This window comes from Mustela erminea, chromosome 6, assembly GCF_009829155.1.
Source record: "Mustela erminea isolate mMusErm1 chromosome 6, mMusErm1.Pri, whole genome shotgun sequence".
In the NCBI taxonomy this organism is placed as follows: domain Eukaryota; kingdom Metazoa; phylum Chordata; class Mammalia; order Carnivora; family Mustelidae; genus Mustela; species Mustela erminea.
This window is the reverse complement of record NC_045619.1, coordinates 26,599,170-26,623,178: the sequence shown is the minus strand read 5'-3', so window position 1 is coordinate 26,623,178 and position 24,009 is coordinate 26,599,170. Positions and strand designations below refer to the sequence as shown.

The 24,009-nt window shown below is 42.9% G+C and overlaps 1 long non-coding RNA gene across 1 annotated transcript in view; it reads left to right on the top strand.

Annotated features, from left to right (window-relative positions):
• The first annotated feature begins 243 nt into the window (after positions 1 to 243).
• The window catches only part of LOC116593012, a 31,165-nt gene continuing 7,399 nt past the window's right edge, over positions 244 to 24,009 (top strand). The window contains exons 1-2 of the long non-coding RNA XR_004286694.1: positions 244 to 541; positions 16,383 to 16,466. This is a non-coding gene — a long non-coding RNA (uncharacterized LOC116593012). The remainder of the gene's footprint in view (positions 542 to 16,382; positions 16,467 to 24,009) is intronic.

The window sequence follows — 24,009 nt, the reverse complement described above, 5'->3', positions numbered from 1 at the left end:
CTCTACTTTCGGCTCATGATCCCAGGGTCCTGGGATTGAGCCCGGGGTTGGGCTCCCTGCTCAGCGGGGAGCCTGCTTCCCCCTCTCTCTCCACCTGCCTCTCTGCCTATTCATGATCTCTGTCTGTCAAATAAATAAATAAAATCTTTAAAGAAAAAAAAAAGAATAATCCGAGTTTCTTGCTTGGACAATCAGGTGTTGGTAGTACCAATAACAGAAATAAGGAATACTAGATGAGAGAAAGGTAATGTCTTCACTTTTTAACAGGTTATCTTTGACATAATCATGGTTTGAACTTTGTGTAGACATCGAGGAGGCTTTTGGTTGTCTATATGGCTCTATGGCTTAAGAGAGATGTCTGTGCTGTGCATTTACCTCTCATCTCTACCCATACATAAGGAGACTCAGAAATACATATTTGAGAGCCATTATTTATGTAATAATTAAAGCTGTGGGGTTAGCTAAGATCACCAGGGAGGGAATAAAATGAGAAGAGAAAAGGGCTGAGGACAGAATCCCAAGGAACATCTGTATTTATGAGGTGAGTGGAAAGTGAGATACCCAGAAAAGACTCTTTGAAAAAGCTGCCATTGAGAAAAGAAGAGAATCGGAAGTAGAAAAAGACCAGAAGTTAGAGAAGGAAAAGGTTTCAAAGAGGAGGATGAGATTAGGAGTTTTGTATGCCGCTAAGAAGTCAAGTGAAGTAAGGAGCTGTTCAAGCCTTTGACATGCCCCATCATTTTTGAGTACCTCTTTACTTTCTCACACAATAGGATATTCAGCCTCCTCTTACTCTTCTTTGCCCTAGCCCTAGCATCAGCCATTTGTCTAAGGACTCCTGTTTCCTTTGAGTGGAAAAGATATTTAGGAACCATGATCTGGGGTACTATTCCTTCTAAGAAGCTTGTCTGTGAAGGCCTATGGCCACATGGTGATCACATGAGGGAATGGAAGGTCAGAGAGCAGGGGGAAACTTGGCTTAAGTAAAGATAAGTAAAGGAGAGGTCTGATTATCAGACCTGAAGCTTGAGGTCAGAAGCAAGATAAGGATGATTAGACCTTGAGTCCCAGAGTGGCATATAGAACTCCAAAGGTTAGGATTCATTTTAGGAATCTGGGTGAAGCTCTCCCTTTCAGGAAGCATTAAGTGAGGCCATCTGCAAAGGCTGGGCACCAAAGCAAAGACTGAAGCCACTTGTGAAATATTTGGGTTATCTCCTGTGTCAAGCATTTTATCCTGGCATGTGGGCTCTCGTGTTGGAATTGTTAAGTCTCTACTTATTAAAGTGATAATTATGTTTATTGACTTTTATATATTTTTTTAAGATTTTATGTATTTATTTGACAGAGATCACAAGTAGGCAGAGAAGCAGGTAGAGAGAGAGGAGGAAGCAGGCTCCCCACTGATCAGAGAGCCCGATGCGGGGCTCGATCCCAGACCCTGGGATCATGACCTGAGCCGAAGGCAGAGGCTTTAACCCACTGAGCCACCCAGGTGCTCCATGTTTATTGACTTTAATAGTCTTTATCATCAAGAAAAGAATGGGGTTTCTGGTGTAAACATCTCTGATTTTGTCGACCAAGTATTCCAACCCCTTTTCTTCTAGAAAATGTCCATTTTCCTCCCACAAACATCTATAGGGAATTCCAACTCCTGGCTAAAGTTTATTGGACTAAAGATGAGTAATCGACATCAAGTAAGGCTGATCAAAATACTGTGTTTTGGTCTTCAGTGAGCAGATGACCTAAACCAGGCCAGGGAGGGTCCTTCCTTGGGATTTGAAAAACTGATCCTGGGGAAGAGGCTTACTCCCTTTCTAAGACAGAGAGGTGGGGAACCGATATGCTTGTGGCATAATTCCCAGGAAGAAGTCAGTACAGGAGAAACAGAGATGGGAGATGAAAGATGACTCCAGGTGGCATTTGAATCTCTGATCCCTTGTCTGCAAGGCCCAGGTGTGCTCTTGCCATCTCAGAATCAATGAGCTTTCCAACACAGATTCCTTTTTGCCTAAAATAGTTTTGACTTGGGTTTCAGACACTTTTCACCAAAGGAGAGAGACCTCACTCATACAATGACTTCAAATAAATCTTGTATGAATTTGTATTGTCAAAAGCTTATTACCTCATTTATATTGTCAAAGGTTAACTTCATTTCCCCCTTTTTAAAATATATTAACATTCAGTGTTATATTCACTTGACATGTCCAATATAGCGATTCAACAATTCTATCCATTTCTTAGTGCTCATCAAGATAAGTGTTCTTTTGATCTCCTTTATCCATTTCACTCCTCTTCCTACCCACCTCCCCTCTGGCATCCACCACTTTGTTCTTTGTTTGTTTGTTTGTTTGTTTAAGATTTTATTTATTTATTCGACAGAGAGAGAGAGATCACAAGTAGGCAGAGAGGCAGGCAGAGAGAGAGGAGGAAGCAGGCTCCCTGCTGAGCAGAGAGCCTGCCGTGGGGCTCCATCCCAGGACCCTGAGATCATGACCTGAGCTAAAGACAGATACTTAATGACCGAGCCACCCAGGTGCCCTAGAGCTAATTCTTTTTTATGGCTTTTTAATTTTTTATGGCTAAGTAATATTCCATTTTATACATATATATATATATATATAAACTCATATAAGTCTATATATCATATAAACATATATAAGTATAATATGTGTAAAACTCACAGCTTTATCCTTTCATCTATCAATGGATAGTTAGGTTGCTTCCATATCTTGGCTATTATAAATATGTTGCAATAAACGTAGGGATGCATGTATCTTTTCAAATTAGAGTTTTTCTTTCTTTGAGTAAATACCCAGTAGTAGAATTGCTGGATCATAGGGTAGTTCTATTTTTAGCTTTTTGAGGATCATCCATACTGTTTTCTACAGTGGTTGCACCAGTTTGCATTCTCATCAAAGTGCATAAGGGTTCCTTTTTCTCTATATCCTTGTCAACATTTTTATTTCTTGTGTTTTTTATTTTAGTCATTCTGACAGGTATGAGGTGATATCTCATTGTGGTTTTGATTTGCATTTCCCTGGTGATGAGTGATGTTAAGCATCTTTTCATGCATCTGTTGGCCATCTATATGTCTTTCGGAAAATATCTGTTCAGGTCCTCAGCCCATTTTTTAAATTGGACCATTTGTTTTTTTGGTGTTGAGTTGCATAAGTTCTTTATATATTTTCAGTATTAACCCAATATTGGATATACCATTTGCAAATATTTTCTTTCATTTAGTAGGTTGCCTTTTTGTTTTGTTGATGGTTTCCTTTGCTGTGCAAAAGCCTTTTGTTCTGTGGTATAGTCCCAGTGATTTATTTTTGCTTTTGTTTCTCTTGTCTGAGGAGACAAACCTAGAAAAATGTTTCTATGGCTGATGTCAAAGAAATTGTTGCCTACATTTTCTTCTGGGAGTTTTATGGTTTCAGGTCTCACATTTGGGTCTTTAACCCTTTATCCTTTAAATCCTTTAAAATGAAGTTAACTTCATTTTGATAAACATTTCAAGTATTGAACCCAAATGGTAGGAAACAAAGTGACCACAAATGGCTGTTTTGTTTTTACTAATAAAAACAGCATTTGGGGTGCCTGGGTGGCTCAGTGGGTTAAGCCTCTGCCTTCAGGTCAGGTTATGATATCTGGGTCCTGGGATTGAGTCCCGCATCAGGCTCTCTGCTCAGTGGGGAGCCTGCGTCCTCCTCTCTCTCTGCCTGCTTCTCTGCCTACTTGTGATCTCTGTCTGTCAAATAAATTTTTAAAAAAACAGCAGTTGTCCAAAATGATTTTTTTCCTACTTATGCCTAATATCAGAACATCTATCCCAGGTAATCTCCCAAGAATCTTTTTCATATTAACAATCTGAGTTTAAATTGTATTTCCCTTCCTTACTTTCCCCATCACATTATTGCTCTGAGTGTATATTATCTTGTTTATTTATTAAATCATCCATTCCTAAAGAAACAAATAAATGGTTTGTAGGATAAAGTAGGTATACTTTCTTAACTTTCTCCCCTTTAGTTACAAATAATCTACCAAGTGCTTGCTCAAGCCTACACTTTCTCTAACAGTCATTTTGACAGGTTTTAGTGTCTACTCTTTCAGCTTTTGTAGTCCTTAAGGGTAGTAGAACCCTTAATATTTGTGTTACCCAGACATTTGCTGAGTTTAAGGACAGCTATACAAGTTGGTTAATGGCTTTGTTCTTTAAAAGGAATCTGATTGGGGCACCTGGGTGGCTCAGTGGCTTAAGGCCTCTGCCTTCGGCTCAGGTCATGGTCCCAGGGTCCTGGGATTGAGCCCCACATTGAGCACTCTGCTCAGCAGGGAGCCTGCTTTCTCCTCTCTCTGCCTCCTTCTCTGCCTACTTGTGATCTCTGTCTGTCCAATCAATAAATAAAATATTAACAACAAAAAAAAGGAATCTGATTTTGGTTCAATGCTTATAATCATTAATGTATTCAATGCAGTGTTAAGTCATTGTGTTCTATGGTTTTTCATTGCCTGCCTCAATAGAATTAGCCCGTAGTTTTCTTCTGGGGATTTACCTTTTCCCCATTCTGAGTCTGTGAGGTCTCAATGCATTCCGCATTTCAAGAGTGGAGCCATGACCCAGGCCTAAGGCAGCCTGCACGTGTGTTCCTGAGGTAGCTTCATGACCTAAACCAGTGCAGCCTGAGGACATTGCAGGATTTCTATGAATGCCACAGTAGATATGTTTTTCCTCTCCTTAGGATATGAACTTAAGGGTCTATGAGGTTGGTATTTCTGCAGCCATCTCATGAACATGAAGGGATTATCTGAGAATGGATTCAACCTAAAAGACATGGAGTCAAAAGATGGAGAAAGAGAAACCCAGGCCTAATTACTTAAATCAAAAATCAACTTTTTGCTCAAACCCATCTGAATGAGTCTTTCTGTTACTTATAAACAAAAGGATCTTAACCAATGTAATAATGGTCATGTGAAATTCACTTGAATAAGAGGAAAAATTAGATAAGTACATATATATCTGAATTTTTTAGAGCAATATCTGAGAGACAAATGAAAACTTGGACTATTGGCTGTGTCAGCTTGTCCTATATACTTGCCAAAATTAATCATCTAAAAAAGCGTAAGAACCTAGGCTCTGAGTGTTCTAAAAAAAAAAAAAAAATCCAATCAATTTCTTGGGATATCCTGAGTCTGATAGACAGAGCCCATCCCTGTAACAATGCATTGTAGTGAGAAAAGTTCTGAGTAGTGATCACGAGGTACAGGGAAGCCACAGTTATCACAAAGAGTCATCGGCTCCATGGATGGAACTTAGGTTATTATGCTCAGTGAAATACATCAGGCAGAAGCAGGAAAAATACCATATGATTTCACTCATATGTGGAATATAAGAAACAAAACATTAACATAGGGGAAGGGAAGGAAAAATAAAATTAGTTGAAAATAGAGGAGGAGGCAAACAGTAAGAGACTCTTAACTCTAGGAAACAACCAGGATTGCTGGAGGGGAGGTGGGTGGGGGATGAGGTAATTGGGTGATGGGCATTAAGGAGGGCACTTGAAGGAATGAGCATGGGGTGTTGTATGCAACTGATGAATCACTAAATGCTACCTCTGAAACTAGTAATAAACTATATGTTAATTGAATTTAAATAAAAAATTTTAAAAAATGAAGAGTCGTAGGCTCATAGAATTTTAGATCTGGAGGAGTTAAAAATCACCTGCTGTTTAGTAATACAGGGGAATGGACTCATGCCATTTTCAACAATGTAAGTTGAAATACATGGTTTAAGTTAATCCTTAAATAACTGAAAATTTAAATATATGAACACAACGGTTTTCCAGTCTCTCCTACTGACTAAAGCTCTACAGTACAGGAGAATTTTTTAAAAAGATTTTATTTATTTATTTATCTATTTGGGAGAGAGAGAGAGAGAGAGAGCATGAGGAGGGGGAGGGGAAAAGGGGGGGGAGGGCCAGACTCCATGCTAAGCCTAGAGCCTGCCCATGATGATGACAACAATGGAGGTCATCATCATGGGCTCCATCCCAGGATGCAGGATGCTGACATTATGACCTGAGCTGAAGTCAGATGCTTAACTGACTGAGCCATCCAGTACAGGGGAATTTTTTCTTGGCTGAGACTCATCAGGTCTTGAAGGACATAGAAGTTTAAAAAAGAAACTCTATCTCTTTTTCTCCTATTTCATCCTATAATTCGTATAGTGGGATGCATCTTCTATTTCTCAAATCAATCTTTGAAGAATGTAATATATTTTGATTCGTATTATTTGGGAGGAAAGATGTGGAGTAGAAAATAGAAGAAATTTAGAGTTAGCAGGTTTCATTTGCATCCTTGCCCTGTCTGTAACTGTATGAGCTACTACCTTAAGCCCCATGAGGGCATAGCCCAGATTTGTCTTAATTCATTGATGTACACACAGGGCCTTATTGTGTCATAATATCTGGCACATATAACAAATGCTCAGTAGACTTTTGTTAAATTAATATCTAGATTTTGCATGAGTCCCTTAACATTTCTTTGTTAGTTAGTCTAACCAGTACAATAACCACCAAAACTTCAGTGTCTGGACACAACAAAGGTTTATTTCTCACTCCTCTTACAGTGGAACTTGGGTCAGCGATTGGGAGAAAAAAAAAAATCTCTGCTCCACAGAGTCATTCAGGGAACCCAGGCTCCTGCCACATGGTGGTTCCTCATCCCCTGCGGCTTCAAGTCCTCTACTGGACCTGGGGACTTAGATCCTGTGCATCTAATGCTCTAATGGCAGACACAAGAGAAGAGTTAATTTGGGGAAGAGAGGATTATATGCCAAGTTTTGGTCAGCCCAGAAAGGGGGGGTGCTTTTTGCCACATTCCATTGGCCAGAACTCAGTTCTCTGCCAGCCACCCCCCGACCCCCGCCCAGCTGAGAACTGTGACCTTGTGGGGTGTCCTGCAAAGGGAGAGGCTTGAGCATTGATGAGAACGAGCTTTCTCTGCACCACGCTTTGAGCCCCAACTTTTCTTCTGAAAAGAAAAATTAACAATTGCTGTTTGCCAGCACTTTATGAGGATTTAATGAGGGAATAAACGTGGAAATGCTTGGTGACATTCTAATCAAATGTTTGTAATGAATATTTCCAGGTAATTTTGTTCCCTTTACCTCTGCATTTCCTCTCTGAAATGTGTAGGCTGATATGCTTTCTGAGAATCCTTTCCAAGTCTGAAATGATTAGATTTTGTCGTTCTTTTAAACCTTCATGAAGCAGGTGCCCCTTTGTCTTTGTATTGGTGCCTCAGGATTCTAGCACACGTGATGTGACAATGCAGTCCTGCCCCAAACCCTCTTCCATTGCTTAATATTTCCCATGTTCTTGTGGAGACATAACCTAATTCTTATCTCATTTTAATTCTGTTCATTCTAACTATAGATAAAAGATAATTTTTGCCTGCCTATTGCATCAACCAGTTCCAACCTGCTCCATTTCCTAATCTCAGAAGAATAATTGTAGATTTGGGGAAGATAACCTAAGAAAGCATTTTAACAGATTTGAAATAATTAAAACAAGCACGATTACTTTAATCCTGTCTTGAAAGAACCTACGTAATAGAAATCTGGTTGGACCCATTTCCTTTGTCTGGTTTCCTTAGTGCTCTTAGCCCAGTTTCCCATCTTTTTTTTTTTTTTTTTTCCCTCCAGCTGAATTTCATTTGTGGTCCATTGACAATTGCTTTGCACAGTTCCTGGGGGATGTCAACAAGCAGAGGTCTGAATTGTACTTAAAGGCTGATGAGGGGCTGATACGCACTGATATTCAGGAGTATACTGGCCTCTTCTTATCCTTCTCCAGACCATAGCCAGGGGACTCTTGTCACATGACAAATCCCATGATATTGCTGTGCTTTAAACACTTTATAGTATGTACTGAACTTAAAAAAACCCCAAACACCCAACTTTGATATATGTTATACAAATAACACAATGCACAGATGTTTAGTACAGTGTGAGGAGTTTTGGTAATTGAATGTGCCTGGGAAGTCACCACCCCAAACAAGATACAAAACATTTCTTTTTCATATCTTTTTACTTCAGAAAGTTCCCTTGCTCCCTTTTACTAGTCATTGGCCCCTCCCCGTCCTTCACTCCCAGACGCAACCACTTTTTGATTTTTATCACCATGGATTAGTTTTGCTTGGCCTTTGGATTTGATACAAATATAATCACAGAGTGTGGACTTTTTTGTGCCTATTTTTACTTAATGTAAGATTTTTTTTTAAAGATTTTATTTATTTATTTATTTGAGAGAGAGAGCATGAGCAGGGGAGAGAGGGAGAAGCAGGGTCCCCGTTGAGTAGGGAGCCCAACTCAGGGACTCAATTCCAGGACCCTGGGATCAGGATATGAACTTAAAAAAAAGAAAGCCAATGGTTAACTGGCTGAGCTGCTCAGGCACCCCCTCAATGGAAATTTCTTGAGAGTGTTCCATGGTGTTGTGTTCATTCCTTTACATTAAGTATGAATATAGCCACAATCTCTTTATCCAGTCTTTTGTTGATGGACATTGGGATTGTTTCCAGTTTTAGATGTTTTAAGGCTGCTATAAATATCCAGGTCTTTCGAGGTCATAAGTTTTCATTTCTCTTGGGTAAATACTTAAGAGTGGAATTGTCAAGAAATATGGGCTTTGACAATCTAAAGACCCATTTAGGATGAAGACCGAATCCCCTGCATGGCCCTGATCATATCTCTGGAGTCTGCGCACGCCCCCTTCTCCTCACTCTCTGAACTTAAGTCCCTCTGTTCATGCTTTTCCCTCTGACAGAAACACAGTCCGTCCCACAACTGCCCGCCATCCCCATTAAGCTCATACTGTATCGTATGCATTCATGGTCTGTGTTCTTGATGCCCTGGCACTTACCAAGACTATGGTTTTATATTTATGGGCATGATCATTTGTTTAGTGTTTCTCCTCACTCAGGAGCAAGCTCCATGAGGGCAGGTTTTCTGCCCATTTTACTCGCACAGTGTCCCCCCAGCCTAGTTTCTAGCATGTACTGAACATTCAGTACCTCGTTGATGGGTGAACGAATGGTGGTCATTCTTCACCCACCACAGATTCTGTTCTCCTCTTTGGTAAAACACCTTTTGGTCAGCCGGAGAAGAAAGTCTGCCCTCGTGGGGGGTTTGCTACAACCTGGACTGAGTCGGGGGGAAAATCCCAAGCAGTCAGTTCCCTTTAGGCGGCCTGGCTTCCAGGAAAGAGAAAAGCTTGAATTTCAATCTTCATACCTCTTGTCCTAAGCAGAACATTCTAAAAACAAAAGCCCCTGCTCAGAGGGGCTTCTGATACAAATAAGACAACAAGGCAATGCAGTTAGCAGATATTCTCCCTCAAACTAGACCAAAGGGGACTTGCTCCTGGTTCTGTTTTTTTCCCCCTAGTGTATCTTCTTGAGCATCATGTACTGGGGACATACTCAGGGTGGCACTGGTTCTCTTGGAAAGCAAAAATTTTTCTTGAGAGGGAATGAACTTATTCCAGAAAATACTAAAGGACCAAGTGCTATGCAATGAAATTTACTTCTACGTTGAAAAGAACCTCTGTGAGGTATTTTTATCATTTGATTTGCCAGAGCAGAGATGCTGATGAGCTAGGACGGCTCATTAACCCCACTGTTCTGTTATTGTGAGCAAAGCTATCCAGAGATGTGTTTAGCTACACATTGTCCATCCCCTTGCAAACCCCAAAATGAACAATAATGAAGATGATTACTATATTTTTACATACCTTTGCATGATTCTGTATTTCTCATGGATGATTTCCTCTCCAGATCGATCTCTTGTCTGAACAGACGAGTATATGGCTACTCTCTATTCTTTAAGTGTTTTTTCCTTTGCAAAAAGAATGTGGAAATGTGACCCTTAAAAAATGAGTGTGGGGTGCTTGGATGGCTCAGTGGGTTAAGCCTCTGCCTTTGGCTCAGGTCATGATCTCAGGGTCCTGGGATCGAGTCCCGCATCAGGCTTTCTGCTCAGTAGGGAACCTGCTTCCCCCCTCTCTCCCTGTCTGTCTCTCTGCCTACTTGTGATCCCTCTCTCTGTGTCAGAACAATTGGAAAAAAAAAATCTTAAAAAAAAAAATGAGTGTGGTATAGAAAGGACTAGAGGTGTTCAAGAAAACAGCCCGATTACTTTTATTGCCATCTGGAAGTAAAATTATTTTAAGAATCAACAAACCTCTATAGAAGGAATGGATTATGCTCTCTTGTCTTTAAATAGCGGTGGGTGATTCCTCAGTTGAAGAGGAACTGGGAAAATCAGAGGTGATAATATGCTTTGGAAAGCCTGCCAAAAGTATTTATCAAGAAACTTAAGTGTTCATACCCTTTGATCTAGTAATTCCACTTGTAGATATCTGTCCTATAGAATTAATCATAGATATGGACAGGTATCTATTACAAAGAAGATCAATACTGTATTACTTATAATAGGGAGACATGAAGGATGATCTAAATGTTTAACAAAAAGAGAGTGGCTAAATTAACTCTGGGCTCTGCTTATTATAAAATGTTACTATATTAAATCACGTTTGCAAAGAGATTTAATAACATAGGAAAATTCCCCTAGTGAAAGAAGTACCTAGGGGCATCTGGGTGGCTCAGTTGTTAAGTGGTTGCCTTTAGCTCAGGTCATGATCCCAGGGTCCTGGGATCCAGCCCTGCCCTGGGCTCCCTGCTTTGCAGAAAGCCTGCTTCTGCCTCTCCCACTCCCACTGCTTGTATTCCCTCTCTCTCTGTGTCTCTCTCTGTCAAATCAATAAAATCTTTAAAAAAAAAAAATAAAAGTACTTGGAATAAGGCCTGAAATATTGTAGGTACTCAATAAATATTTGTTCAATCAACACACGAATGGATTACTGTCCGAGAAATGAAGGTTAACATTTTTTAAAACTATAGGTAGGGTTAACATTTCTGGAAAGGCATTGTAGAGGGAGAAAAGGAGATAAAAACAGTTCTCTCCCCTTAAAAAAAGGGGGGGGAGAAAACACACCAAAAAACTTGATCTTGAATATAGGCCAATGGAAAAGCCTTTCTTCCAAGACGTTTTAAGTGGAAATGGAGTCCATTTGCTGTACTGGAGGTGCTTTCCTCTAAAAATGAGATTTCGTTAACTTAATAGTTCTTGAGCACTTCTTCTGTGTGCCAAAAATTTTGCTGAGATGTTAGTTTGAGGAAATTTTCTAATTTAAGAGTTTCATCCTTTTACCGTTTTGTTAGGTGAAGAGGTGGAAATATTTTTACCTCATTAAACAGCCTCGATTCCAAAGACCTAGACAGAGTGCCTGCCGCGTAAGCCTATTTCCTGCACTTGCCCGCTAAGGTTAAGACTGGCAGCTGTAGGCATTCTTGAAAGTGTTTGCCTTGTACATTTTAGCTCAGTTTTTAAAACTGGCTCACTGCCATTCTGCGCTCCAGCTTGTGATGCTTAAATAGGAGCTTCAAATGCGGCAGATATAAAAGTGCGTGTGTGTGTGCGTGCGTGTGTGTGTGTGTGTGTGTGTGTGTGTGTGTGTGTAGGGCGATGATGGGGAGAGGCCCCAGAAGGAAAACCAAAAAAAGATATGTGTGTTGGAGGCCATGCTATGAGCCAAGGGCTGCACTTTTTAAGTGGAAATCAGGGGTCTACCTACAACAGGAATGTTTCAAAACTAAGATCAGGACAAAACCATCGTCAACAACCAAGGTCACCCTCAGGGGTACATGAGCTCTGAAGTGTATTACACTGGGCTTTACTGTGTGGGAAGACTCAGCTCTGGGAAGTGGAAGAAAGCATTATAATTTTAGAACCCCTCTTTAAGAAAAGAATATGATTTTGGGATACCTGGGTGGCTTAGTTGGTTAAGTGTCTGCCTTCAGCTCAGGTCATGATCCTAGGGTCCCAGGAGGAGCCTCAGTTTGGGCTCCGTGGTCAGCAGGGAGTTTGCTCCTCCCTCTGCCTCTCCCTCTACTCATGTTTGCACTCATTCTCTCTCTCTCTCTCTGAAATAAATAAATAAAATCTAAAAAAAAAAAAAAAAAGAATGCAATTTTAGGATATAAATACTGTAAGAAGGAGACACAACGGGCTTAAGAAATGTTTGAATACATCCACCAAACCTTATTATGTGTATCCCCAACCCAATGTTTCCTTTAGCTAGATCCCATAATGTCCAAGGCCCCTCTCCGAAGCTCTCTGACAGGAGAGAGATTGTGAAGAAAGGAAAACCAGAGAGCAAAGACAGAGGTCTTAACTGATTATGGTTAAAATACCTTAATTCTGCAATTAAAAAAAAAATGCTGCAAATTTATCAAAACACATGCCTCATGTGAACACATTATTAGGACTGCTTCTAGGACCTTTACAAGTTAGGGGCCTTGAAACTCAAGCTTCATTAACTTTGGGATAAATCCTCCTCTGACCGTGCCCCACCCCTAGCATTTTTCTGCAGATTAAATCAGACTAAAGTTAAAGACAGCTAAAGGGATGAGTAGAAGGCAGAAATTATAGAAAGGCCACAGTGGGGACTCATCACATACTTTTTTTTTTTTTTAAAGATTTTATTTATTTGGGGTGCTTGGGTGGCTCAGTGGGTTAAAGCCTCTGCCTTCAGCTCAGGTCATGATCCCAGGGTCCTGGGATTAAACCCTGCATCGGGCTCTCTGCTCAGTACGGAGCCTGCTTCCCTCTCTCTCTCCCTCTGCCTGCTTCTCTGCCTACTTGTGATCTTTATCTGTCAAATAAATAAATAAAATATTTTTTAAAAACACTTAAAAAAAAAGATTTTATTTATTTGACACAGAGAGAGTAGGCAGAGAGAGACGAGGAAGCAGGCTCCCTGCTGAGCAGAGAGCCCGACGTGGGGCTTGATCCCAGGACCCTGGGATCATGACCCGAGCCGAAGGCAGAGGCTTTAACCCACTGAGCCACACAGGCGCCCCTACATCCTTATTTTTGCAAATATTGAACTCTCAGGCAGGGACATGGCGCAGGACATGTTAGGGCTTCTGGAAGAAACCTAAAGGAGTCTTCGGGCTGACGATCAGGCCTCCAGATGTAAGCATTAGCACAAATTAGAAAGCAAGGCTGTTTCAACCCAGTGGAGAAGAGAAAGTGACTTAGGAGGGTAGGGGGATAACTTGGAGGTAGGAGAGCTGGGAGATAGTGCCTTGTCCAGATGTCTTGAATGCTATGGACTGGATGCTCATTGCTAGATTTGCAGTTCCCTCCAGGCTGGCAAATGAGTGAAGTTGTACCAGGTTTCTCAGTGGAGAGGGCCATGCATGAAAAGACAAAACAAAACAAAACAAAACAAACCGGGGTTGACTGTTAGGTAAAGCCTAAGTGCTGGGGCCAGCCACAGGATTGGGGGTGCGTGGTTGATGGAGAGTTGATGAAGGACACTTGCAGCTCCGGAAATCCCTGAGGCAGCCACGGCAGAAACAGTGAGAGCATGGAGTACTGGGGCTGGATGGGAAGAAGGATGTGGGGGGTGGAGGACCCAGGAATGAGAAATAAAACCAGACCATTTGGGCATTTGGGTAAATTAAAAACGCAAGCATATTAAACAATGCATATTTTACTTTATCAATTTTTTAAAGATTTTATTTATTTATTTGAGAGAGAATGAGAGAACACGAGAAGGGGAAGGGTCAGAGGGAAAAGCAGACTCCCCATGCTGAGCGGGGAGCCTGACATGGGATTCGGGACATTTCTGGAACTCCAGGATCATGACCTGTGCTGTCGCTTAATCAACTGAGCCACCCAAGCAACCCTAAACAATGCATATTTTAGAAGGACACCCAGAAAGAAAATGATGCAAATTAAGTACATCAGAAGGGCTGACTGTGGGAGAGGGTTAGAAGTAAGAAGGAGGGCTAAAAGGGAACATGTTACTCACTCAATCCATACTAAACAAGAGAGGGGCCATGAAAACAAACCAGCAAAACACTCCAACAGCAATGAGAGAAAGTCAATTTTTTTGCAAAATGGAGAGATTCCCAATAATAACGCTTGGTGGGATCTGCATACAGCAGTTTCAGACTCTCAGTTGTTCCAAGAATTGTGGGGCTTTAGGAAACAAGGGATCCCTCTCATGTAGGAGAACAGAAGGACTATTTTTAAAAACTACTTTGTAGTTTGGGGGGGAAAAATGACACATGCCTTTGCTTTAAAAAAAAATGCAAATAATACAGGTTATTAACTGAATTGAATCCATGTAAGATGCTTAAAAAGAATGCCTGACCCATAATGAGCCCTCAATAAAGGTAACAAAAAGAACCTGAAATTCCACCACCCAGAGATAACCACAATTAAAATTTTGGTAAATGTCTTTTCTAGGAAATATACCAATTAACTTAATTGCACATAAATGAAATCAAACTCTATGTGATGTTCTGAAACCTGGTTTTTTACACAACATCTTACTATGAAGATGATTTCATGTCAGGAATATAGAATCTCCTCACTCTTTCTTTCTTTTTTTTTTTTTTTTAAAGATTTTATTTATTTATTTGACAGACAGAAATCACAAGTAGGCAGAGAAGCAGGCAGAGAGAGAGAAGGGGAAACAGGCTCCTGCTGAGCAGAGAGCCCTATGTGGGGCTCGATCCCAGGACCCTGAGACCATGACCTGAGCCGAAGGCAGAGACTTAATCCACTGAGCCACCCAGGCGCCCCTCCTCACTCTTTCTTAAGTCTAGGGTGTACATTATACAGATGTTCTATAATTTACTTAACCTGCTCACGATCGGTGGACATTGAAGCTGCTTCCGGTTTTCTATCATTATATGTAACGTTACTGGCCCATCTACACATACCTACCACTTTGTTTTTTTTTTTTTTTTAAAGATTTTATTTATTTATTTGACAGAGAGAAATCACAAGTAGTCGGAGAGGCAGGCAGAGAGAGAGAGAGGGAAGCAGGCTCCCTGCTGAGCAGAGAGCCCGATGCGGGACTCGATCCTGAGATCATGACCTGAGCCGAAGGCAGCGGCTTAACCCACTGAGCCACCCAGGCGCCCCATACCTACCACTTTGTACTTGTTTGAATATTAACTCCTAGAAGTGGGATTGTGGGGTCAAAGGGGATGCACATTTGACACTTTAATACCACCAAACTGCCCTACAGAAAAGTTTTGGTGTCGTGCCTCCAACAATGATGTGCAGGTATTTTGTTCTCTCTCAACAAAGGGTATAGTTCTTTCCAATCTCTGGATACCTGCTGTGTGACAAATAGCTTATTGTCAATTATATTTCTTTTTTGTTATTAAGGTAATGGTTAGTTTTGGATACCTGCTGTGTGACAAATAGCTTATTGTCAATTATATTTCTTTTTTGTTATTAAGGTAATGGTTAGTTTTATGTGTCAACTTGGCTAGCCTATGCTGCTCAGTTTTTTGGTCAAACAGCAGTCTAGATGTTGCTGTGAATGCATATTGTAGAGAAGATCAACATTTCAATCAATAGATTTTGAGTAAAGCTGACTATCCTTCATGATGTGGGTGGGCCTCATCCAATCAGTTGACAGCCTTCAGAGAAAAGACTCTGGTCACCTTTTCCCTAGGGCTCGAGCCTGCTGTCCTGCCCTGCATGTTTTAGACTGCCTGTACCCACATGAGCCAATGCCTTAAAATAAAATTCCAATTCCTAAATATGTACATATCCTACTGATTTTGTTTTTCTGGCAAACTCTGACTGATACAACTAATGAAGTCGCCCCACTCAACTGTTCATTAGCCACCTGTATTTCTTTTCTCTTCTCTTTTCTTCCTTCTTTCCTTTTTTTCATCCTCTCTCCCTCCCTCTCTCTTTCTCTGTCTTTTCTTTCTTTCTCTCTCTTTTCCTTCCTTCCTTCCTTCCAACTATCTCCTTGTCTCCTGGTTGGCTCAGTTGGTTGAATGTCTGCCTATGGCTCAGGTCATTGGCTCAGGATTGAGTCCCGCATGGGGCTCCTTGCTCGGTGGGGAGCCTGCTTCTCCCTCTGCTTCTGTGGCTCCCCGTGCTTGTGCTCTCTCTCTCTCTCTCTGAAAAATAAATACATTAATTAAATCTTTAAAAAAAATTATCTCCTTGCCCTGTTCTGGGTCTTTCTTAGCCCCTCTGCTCATGCCTGACATGAGGTATGACCTAGGGCCCCAAAGTGATGGGCTCTGCAGTCTATGCCCTGATTTTCTGACTAGGGACTTACACTTCAAGTGATTTAATGGAAACAAATAGGTTGAATAAATAAAGCCAAGTAATTGAGAGTGCTGATTAGTTAAGGGAACTTACTTAAAAACTAGTTCCTCCTTCATCTATCAGTTAACAGCCAAATTTCCTGTTCTTTCTATTCTCTCCCTCGTAGAGGCTGATGTCATCACAGCCACATAGCAGAACAATTTCCCACAGCAATGGAAGTTCTATGACAGCATTGGGGTTACAAAAGCTGGTAAGGAAATTTGTTATCAGTACTTACTATCAGAAATTACAAAGAAAATTAATCTTAAACTTTCTGGGAAAGGAGATGTTCAGTGAAACTAGAAATTTTTCTTAATTTATTCCACAAAGAAAGCCTGTTTCCTGTCTACCAGAGAGGGAATGCCCTACAACTTCAAGTTACCAGAAAAATAGGACTGGTCTAAGAGACAGATAGTCCTACTTAAGAATCTGTGCCAAAATGGCGACTATCTTCATATTGGATAGGCTGGTGAATGGGCTATTTTTCAAGACCAGACCTGTCCCGAGAAAGTTTTAAAATTTCCTACATTCTTTGTCTTAGGTGAAATCTCCTAAGCAGGGGTCCCCTGTCACTCCCCATCGCCCTGTTATAATGGAAGCAGGATGTATTAGTTTCCTATGGCTTCTATAACAAATTACCACAAGCTGAGGGAGAGGGAGGGGTGCTTTAAACAACAGAAATGTGTTGTGTCATAGCTGTGGAGGCCAGAAGTCCCAAATCAAGGTGTCAGGAGGGTTGACTTGAAAGTCACAGCTGAACTGTGCTAACTGGGAGGGGCAGCTGCTGTGACGAAGAGGAATGCTCATCAGAAGGAAGGGAACCGAGGCGTTGGAGCAGTGTCAAACATTAAGACGAACACAATGGGGAGGAAGGTGCTGGGTTCAATTTGAACGCGCTGACTTGTGACGCAACCAGTGAGACGCCCAAGCATGATGTCCCTTGTCCGTGAAATGTGGCAGCAGGCGTATCATTTTTCCACTTTGGCAAGAACACTTTCTGTGGAGTGTGGGGGTAAGGGGACTAGCAGAGGGAGTTGAGGAGTGAATGGGAATTGAGGGAAGTTGAAGTCGGGCAGGTCAGAAGCAGGAGAACTAGCGTCTGTTTGGGAACATTCTCAGCTCTGAGGACAGGTAGCCTTTCAGGACCAGAGGCAATGCCCTAAAGCAGTACTTCTCAAAGGCTGGTACCAGATGGGCAGCATCCAGGGTCTGGGAACTTTACTAGAGAAGTGAAATTTGAGGACCACCCCCCCAGCCCTAATGGGTCCCAAACTCTATGTCTGTGGTTAGGAAGCCCTCCAGGTGGTCCTGATGCCCGCTAAGGTCTGAGAACTACGTGTCCGGAGCATGGGGGAACAAGTATGACAGAGCCGGTCGTACCTTGTGTCTCAGGGAGGCATCTGCACATGGTGTTAACACGCTTACACCAGCTGGGCTTGCTTGGAAACAGAGTCTGGTTTGGAGTGGGAGGGTGAGTCAGCGTCTTGGGCCCAAGGGCACACATCTTTGTAAAGCGAGCCCATGAGAAAAAGAGCTGGTTCCCTCTCAGGGCAGGATCCCTGCTGCTTAAGGATGAACTACACCTGTTCCGGTCTTTCAAGCAAATCAACCATCTGACATCTTTCCACTCCTCTGAGCAACAGCAGAGGAAGCAGCTCTCTCGAAGGATGGGGCTGGGGTTCCGCTGGAGCTGTCCCAGAGGGGCATTTCTTGCGATACTTGCAGAGCCCCTGGGAGATGTTAACCAGAAACTCAATTTGCTCTTTGACTTCAGTCTTTACGGTTGAAAACCTTTCTGAAGTGGATCTCTGTCTTTTTGTCACTGTAGAGACGAGAGCAATATCTAAAATAGCCAAGTTGTGAAAGATTTATTATCTTTACAATGCAGAGTGGGTTTAAGATGAGCTCTCCAACAGTATCGCTCTTACTCTCTTGCATTCTGATCTGTTTCCTTGAAAGGAGAGATTGGGTTGCATGGAGTTGTTGCTGACTGCTGGGATTTGCCTGTGGCACCACACCCCATGTTATCCATGGCACACTCTGTTACCTGAGTCTGCGTCTGATTTCCCCTTAACAGCTGTGCATGCAAGTCATCTGCCCTGTGGGCAAATAACAGGAAGTATGGCACTGTGTAAACACAATGAAGACGGTGCTGGGTAGTTCATGGGTTTACCTCTAAAACCTAGAACTGTAAGAGGACCCAATAAACATTGTTGAATGAATGAAAGAACATGGTTATTATAATTGGATTTGGGATCATCTTGGAATCTATAGGTCTAAAGGTCGCCATTCTGAGCACTAATCCTTGCTCTCTGGGACCATAAATTTAGAAAGAAATCTTACTAATCCTGGTAACTTCTGGAAAAAGCTTTCAGAAAATTTTTTCAGAAATCCTTGAAATGGCCTTTTTATGTACTTTTCTCTATCAAAACGGAGGGTGTCAGTGATAAGATTGGATTGGTCCAATTCTTCCTCCACCCCCTTGGAATGCATCCAGTCTTTCCATGTTGCTCTACAGTGCCCCCAACTGGAGGGATCAGAGTATATGTCCCCCATTCACTGGTGTCAGACTTGGCATATGACTTGCTTTGGCCAATGGAATACATGAGTGGACATGAGCTGAGCAGAGACTTTAAACGTGCTCCTGTAGTTTGGCTTAGCCTCTTGTCTGGCCCTCCACCATGAGGAGAACTGTCCTGGGCACCTTCTGGTCCAAGGAAAATGAGAGAAATGTTGAGAGGACCCGATCCCAATCTGTGGCCCAACACAGAGCTGTCCCAGCAGCCCTACAGATCTGGGAGGAAGAAAAAGAAATGCTTCCGATATGCCACAGAGATTTTGGAGTCATTGTTAGATAACAGTCTCACAGCAGAAGCCCAACTAATAACAAGCCCTTCAGGTGGATCCTAGCAAACAGATGTTTTCCTGCATTTTTTTTTTTTAAACTTTCGGGATGCTGAGGATGACAAAGAAGAGGCTAGAGAGGTCAAAATGCTGAACATTGGTGTTCAATCCTGACGCTCAAATCAAGCCAGCAAAGACTAAACAAAGTATTGAGCAGGGCTCAGCTGGGTAGCATGAAAGAGATCTTATTCTAGCAGTCTCTGTGTTTTGGAGATTGGAAGTTCCAGAGAGTAGCTCCCTGAAGAAGCAGCAGGAAGAAGAGACCTCGTTTTTTAGGACTTTCTGGCGAAGGTGAGCCCAGCAGCTACCTCCCGGCAGCAGGGAGGATCGTTGGCATCTCAAACAGCCCCTACAGAAAGGGCTCCGAGAGCTCAGGGAGCGCCCCTGCCATCTTCAGGGCAGATGAGCTGCCATCAGCAATTTGGGGGATGAGGGGGGCCCCTTTGTTCCAGGAATTCCAGTAAAGTCCCAAACCCGTCCTTTGAGCCAGGGTTGTTGAGTGGGACTCCCCCAGAATATGTGATCCAAGAGTGAGAAGGGGAGGTTTTCGGTGGCAGGTGGAATAGCACTCCAGAAGGGTCTGTATCCTAATCCTGAGAAACCAGGAACAGGCCTCACGGCATGGGGGAATTAAGGCCAGGCAGGCAAACAAATAGACCAGAGCAGATGAAACCTGGTTCCTTCACTTCCTTGTTGGGTAACCCTAGGAGTGTTACATAACCTCTCTGTGCCTCAGTAAAAAGAGGATGATACCTATCTATCTGATCGAGTTTTTATGAGGATTGATGTTAATACATATGACCAAGCATTGTGGCTGGCCTACGATTAAGACTCAAATGTGATCAGTTGCTATTAGGACTAACACTACTAGGCAGTATGTGTAGTGATTTGTAACCCTTGGGTCTAGAGCCACAATATGTGGGGTCCAAGTTGGCTCTGTCACCTAGAACTTCTCTGCTTGGGCAAGTTATTTAACATCTACCAGGCTCAGTTTTTTCGTGTGTAAGATGATGACGTTAAAGTTACCTCCCTCACAGAGTTGTGATGAGGCATTAATCAGTTAATACACCGAAAGTCCTAGAACAATGCTGGCAGATCCAATAAATGTTTTCTGTCAACATCAGCGTTTGCAGCCCTCCAGGGTCCCCATCGCTCTGGATGGTGAGTAACGAAACCACCACCACCATCCAGTCCGTGGCTCCTCATGGGACCATGAAGACCTTTTAGGCTGAACCATGGCCAACCATACTGTGGGAATCACCGGTACAACACCGCGTCTCCTCCTGTGGGAAGCCAAGTCATGGTAGCCTCTGGGGGAGATGCACATATGATATATAAAAAGAAAGGGAAGTGGAAAACTAAGTTGTCAGAAACACACAATCAGGAAAGACTCGTATATGGGACACAGAGAGCCTGCATGCCTCTCTTTTTTCCCTACTCTGCGATCACATAGCCTTGGATTTGCCTTGGAGTCAGTGTTTTTACACTTTGTAACATGGTCGGAACATTAGGTTAAGGAACCTTGTCATTTTCCTATTCCAAGCTGTCCACTCAATAATACCAAGAATTCCCACTTTGGGAGATAATGTCAAGAAGTAAGACAGCCCACTAGTAAACAAGCAAATCATTTCATGGCAACAGCTGCTTTAATCAAAACATTCTGGTTCTCCCTCATCTGAACCCACAAGGAACGAACCAATCCGATTGGAAAAAAATATTTGTTTTATCTTTGCCACATTTATTTACTCTTAGGGACTATTTAACTTGATCGGGCAGAAAAGCCGGAAAGAATGGAACCACTCGAGGCACCAAGCTGCTGTGTCTCTCTGGCCTCCGACGGAACCGGCTGGAGGGTCAGCCGCACCTGCCTGTTCCCCAGTCGCATATAGAAGCCCTTTGCCCTCGTCCTCATGCCGGAGAATCGCGCTGTTCGTGCACCCAGTTTTGGGGGTGGAGGTGCAGAATGGAAATTAGAGAAAAGAAGTCAGCCACTTCACAGTTCTGCCCAGCTGTGTAAGCGATTTCAAAATACGAAATAGTCTTTCCACAACATTTTTTGACAACAGCCTGTGTGTAAGGCATGGTGATGGTGTTACAGGGAGGCCAGGATAAATTAGATGCGGATTCGATCCCAAGGAGCGCCAAAGTTCACACCAAGGACGCACGAATACCTGTGAGGAGTGGAAAGCTCCGGGCGTGTCCTAGGTTAGAGCCAGGATCTCACAAGGACGCTTGCTTCTTGTGACACTGTCAAAGTGTACACCTGGTACAGCTCTCCTGGGACCTTGAGAAATGATTATCTTTTGTCTGCCAATGAGACGAGCCCTGTGGGGGCCTAGCTAGCTTCAGGTTGGGAGCTGGTCAACAGAAAAGGCCGCCACACGACGAGAGGCTTAGAACTTTCGGCCCTGCTCCCCCACTGCCCGGGAAGGCACGGGGGCAGAAGATGGACGTCGGTCCCCAGTGACCAGTGATTGAATCAACCATGCGGACAGAATAAAACCTCCGCGGAACCCCTGGACGGTGTGTTGGACGAGCTTCCGGGGTGGGGAGCACATCTCCATGCCAGAAGGGGGGCATGCCCCTTCGCCCCAGAGGCTCCCACTCTTGGGATCATTTCACTTCTCACCCTCTGTGCCTCTCGCTGTTGGTTCGTATTTTCTATAATAATCTAGAATAGTAAGTGGAGCCCTTTCTCAAGTTCTATGAATTGTTCTAGTAAATTATTGAACCCAGGTGGGGAGCATCGTGGGGACCCCTCCCCCCCGCAATCTGTCACCCATTAGGCAGAAGTGCTGGTCACCTGGGGGCCCCACTTGCTGCTGGCATCTGAAGTGGAGGCAGTCCTGTGAGACTGAGCCCCTTAACTTGTAGGATCTCATGCTAACTAAGTCCAGGTATAGATAGTATTAGAATTGAATTGAGTTGCGGACACCCAGTTGGTATTGGAGAATGGGTTTGTGTTGGGAAAGACCTTATATTTGGTGTCAGAAGTGGAGCCAGAAAATTCCACGCAGTCTCACAAAGTTGTTCCAACTTGAGGTAAGAGGAATGAAACTTTATGTCCCATATCAGCTAGCCACTGGCTATGGGCTGTCCGGAGGGAGACTAACCTCCCTAATATTTCTGGGCAAGGTGGCTCCCATGGGTCAAGGGCAACCGTGCAGGGAAGGGTACAGCAGTAAGCCTGTAGCAGCCAATCTTTGCCGAAGTCATGGGCTGGATAGACCTGCCGGGGAAAGGGGTTCTGGACAGGATACACAGCACTGATTGCAAAGTTGCATTCCAAGGAAGATAGGAAACTGTTGGCCAAAGTTCCCAGGAGATGGGAATTGATCCACTGACATCAGGAGGCTGTCGTTCAGATAGTAGTTCTCCCCCGCCTCCCAAAATAAAAGAGATTCCTTGAAACAATCATCCTAGGGGCTCCTGCCTGAAGATTCCAGTAAGACATAGGTGATTGTATTAGCCAGGATTCTCCAGAGAAACCATACCAACAGAAGATATATATGTGTGTGTGTGTGTGTGTATGTATATATATATACTCATACACGTTGATAGGATTATGGAGGCTGGGAAGTCTCATCCTCTGCTGTCTATAAGCTGGAGAACTAGGAAAGCCAGTGGTTTAATTCAGTCCAAGTCCAAAGGCCTAAGGAAAGGTGTTGGGATATGTGATGGTTCTAAGTGCCAGGATGAGTTGAGAATGAAGAGTGTGATGCCCAAGGGTGGACGATAGACATCCTAGCGGAGGCAGAGAACAATTTCTTCCTTCCTCTGCTTTTTGGTTCTATTTGGGCCCTCAACGGATTAGACAATGCCCAACCACATGGGAGAGGAGGACAGTGGTCCTTCACTTGGTCTACTCATACTCATCTCTTTGGGAAATACCCTCACAGACACACCAAGGAAGAATGTTTTCTCCGGTATCTGGGTGTTTCTCTGCCCAGTCACATCGATATCTAAGATCAGCCATCACAGTGATGCAATGGAAAAGTACTTAGGGCAGAATTGACATGGTGGCTACCTGGGAGTATCTGAGGGAGAACATCTGGAGAGCTTCTAGGATGAAAAATACAGCCCAAAATGAAATTTAAAATGAAGTTTTGGTTTGGGGGTGAGACTACCATCTTTATAGGAAACGAAGACAAAAACAAAAACATAACCGTTTATTGAGCACCTACTCTTTGTCAGGTGCTATGACTTTTGGGCTCAAGCTTTACAATATATGAAGAAATAAATGGTATTGTATTATTTATAAATTGTATTATCACCATCACACGTACCATCTTATTTACCTCCCCACGACATTCTTACGTGGGAGAATTATCCCTACATCAGAAACAAAGACACTGAGACTCAGAGAGTTAAATAAAGTGCTTATGGCCACTCAGCAAAGGAGCGGGGTTTGGACTCCTGGAGTTATTTATTCAAAGAAGGACAAAGAGGACATTGAATTCTCACCACCCCTCTGTCCTGTTCCAACAGGAGTGAGTGGAAACATGCCACTTTCTTTCATCAAGATCAGATTATGGCTTCCAAAAGCACAAGACACAAGAGACACTCCCATGCAGAGTGAACAGCCCCCATCTGGGGCACCGCTGTTAGTCACAGTGGTGTGTCCTCTCCTCAGCAGCTGTCCAGGAAAGTCACATAACATGCACTCAAGAGAGAGCCCCTGAAAGAAGGGGTGAGATGGGGATATGGAGTCATTTTAGGGGGAAGTAGGAGGACTACCAGGGCACCTGTCAGCACAGGGGGAGATCCGTCAGGAAGGGGGATTCTAGGGATGTATCTAGAGCATGGCTCCTGGAAATAAAATGAATCATACCTAGAAATCTTCCTGGAGC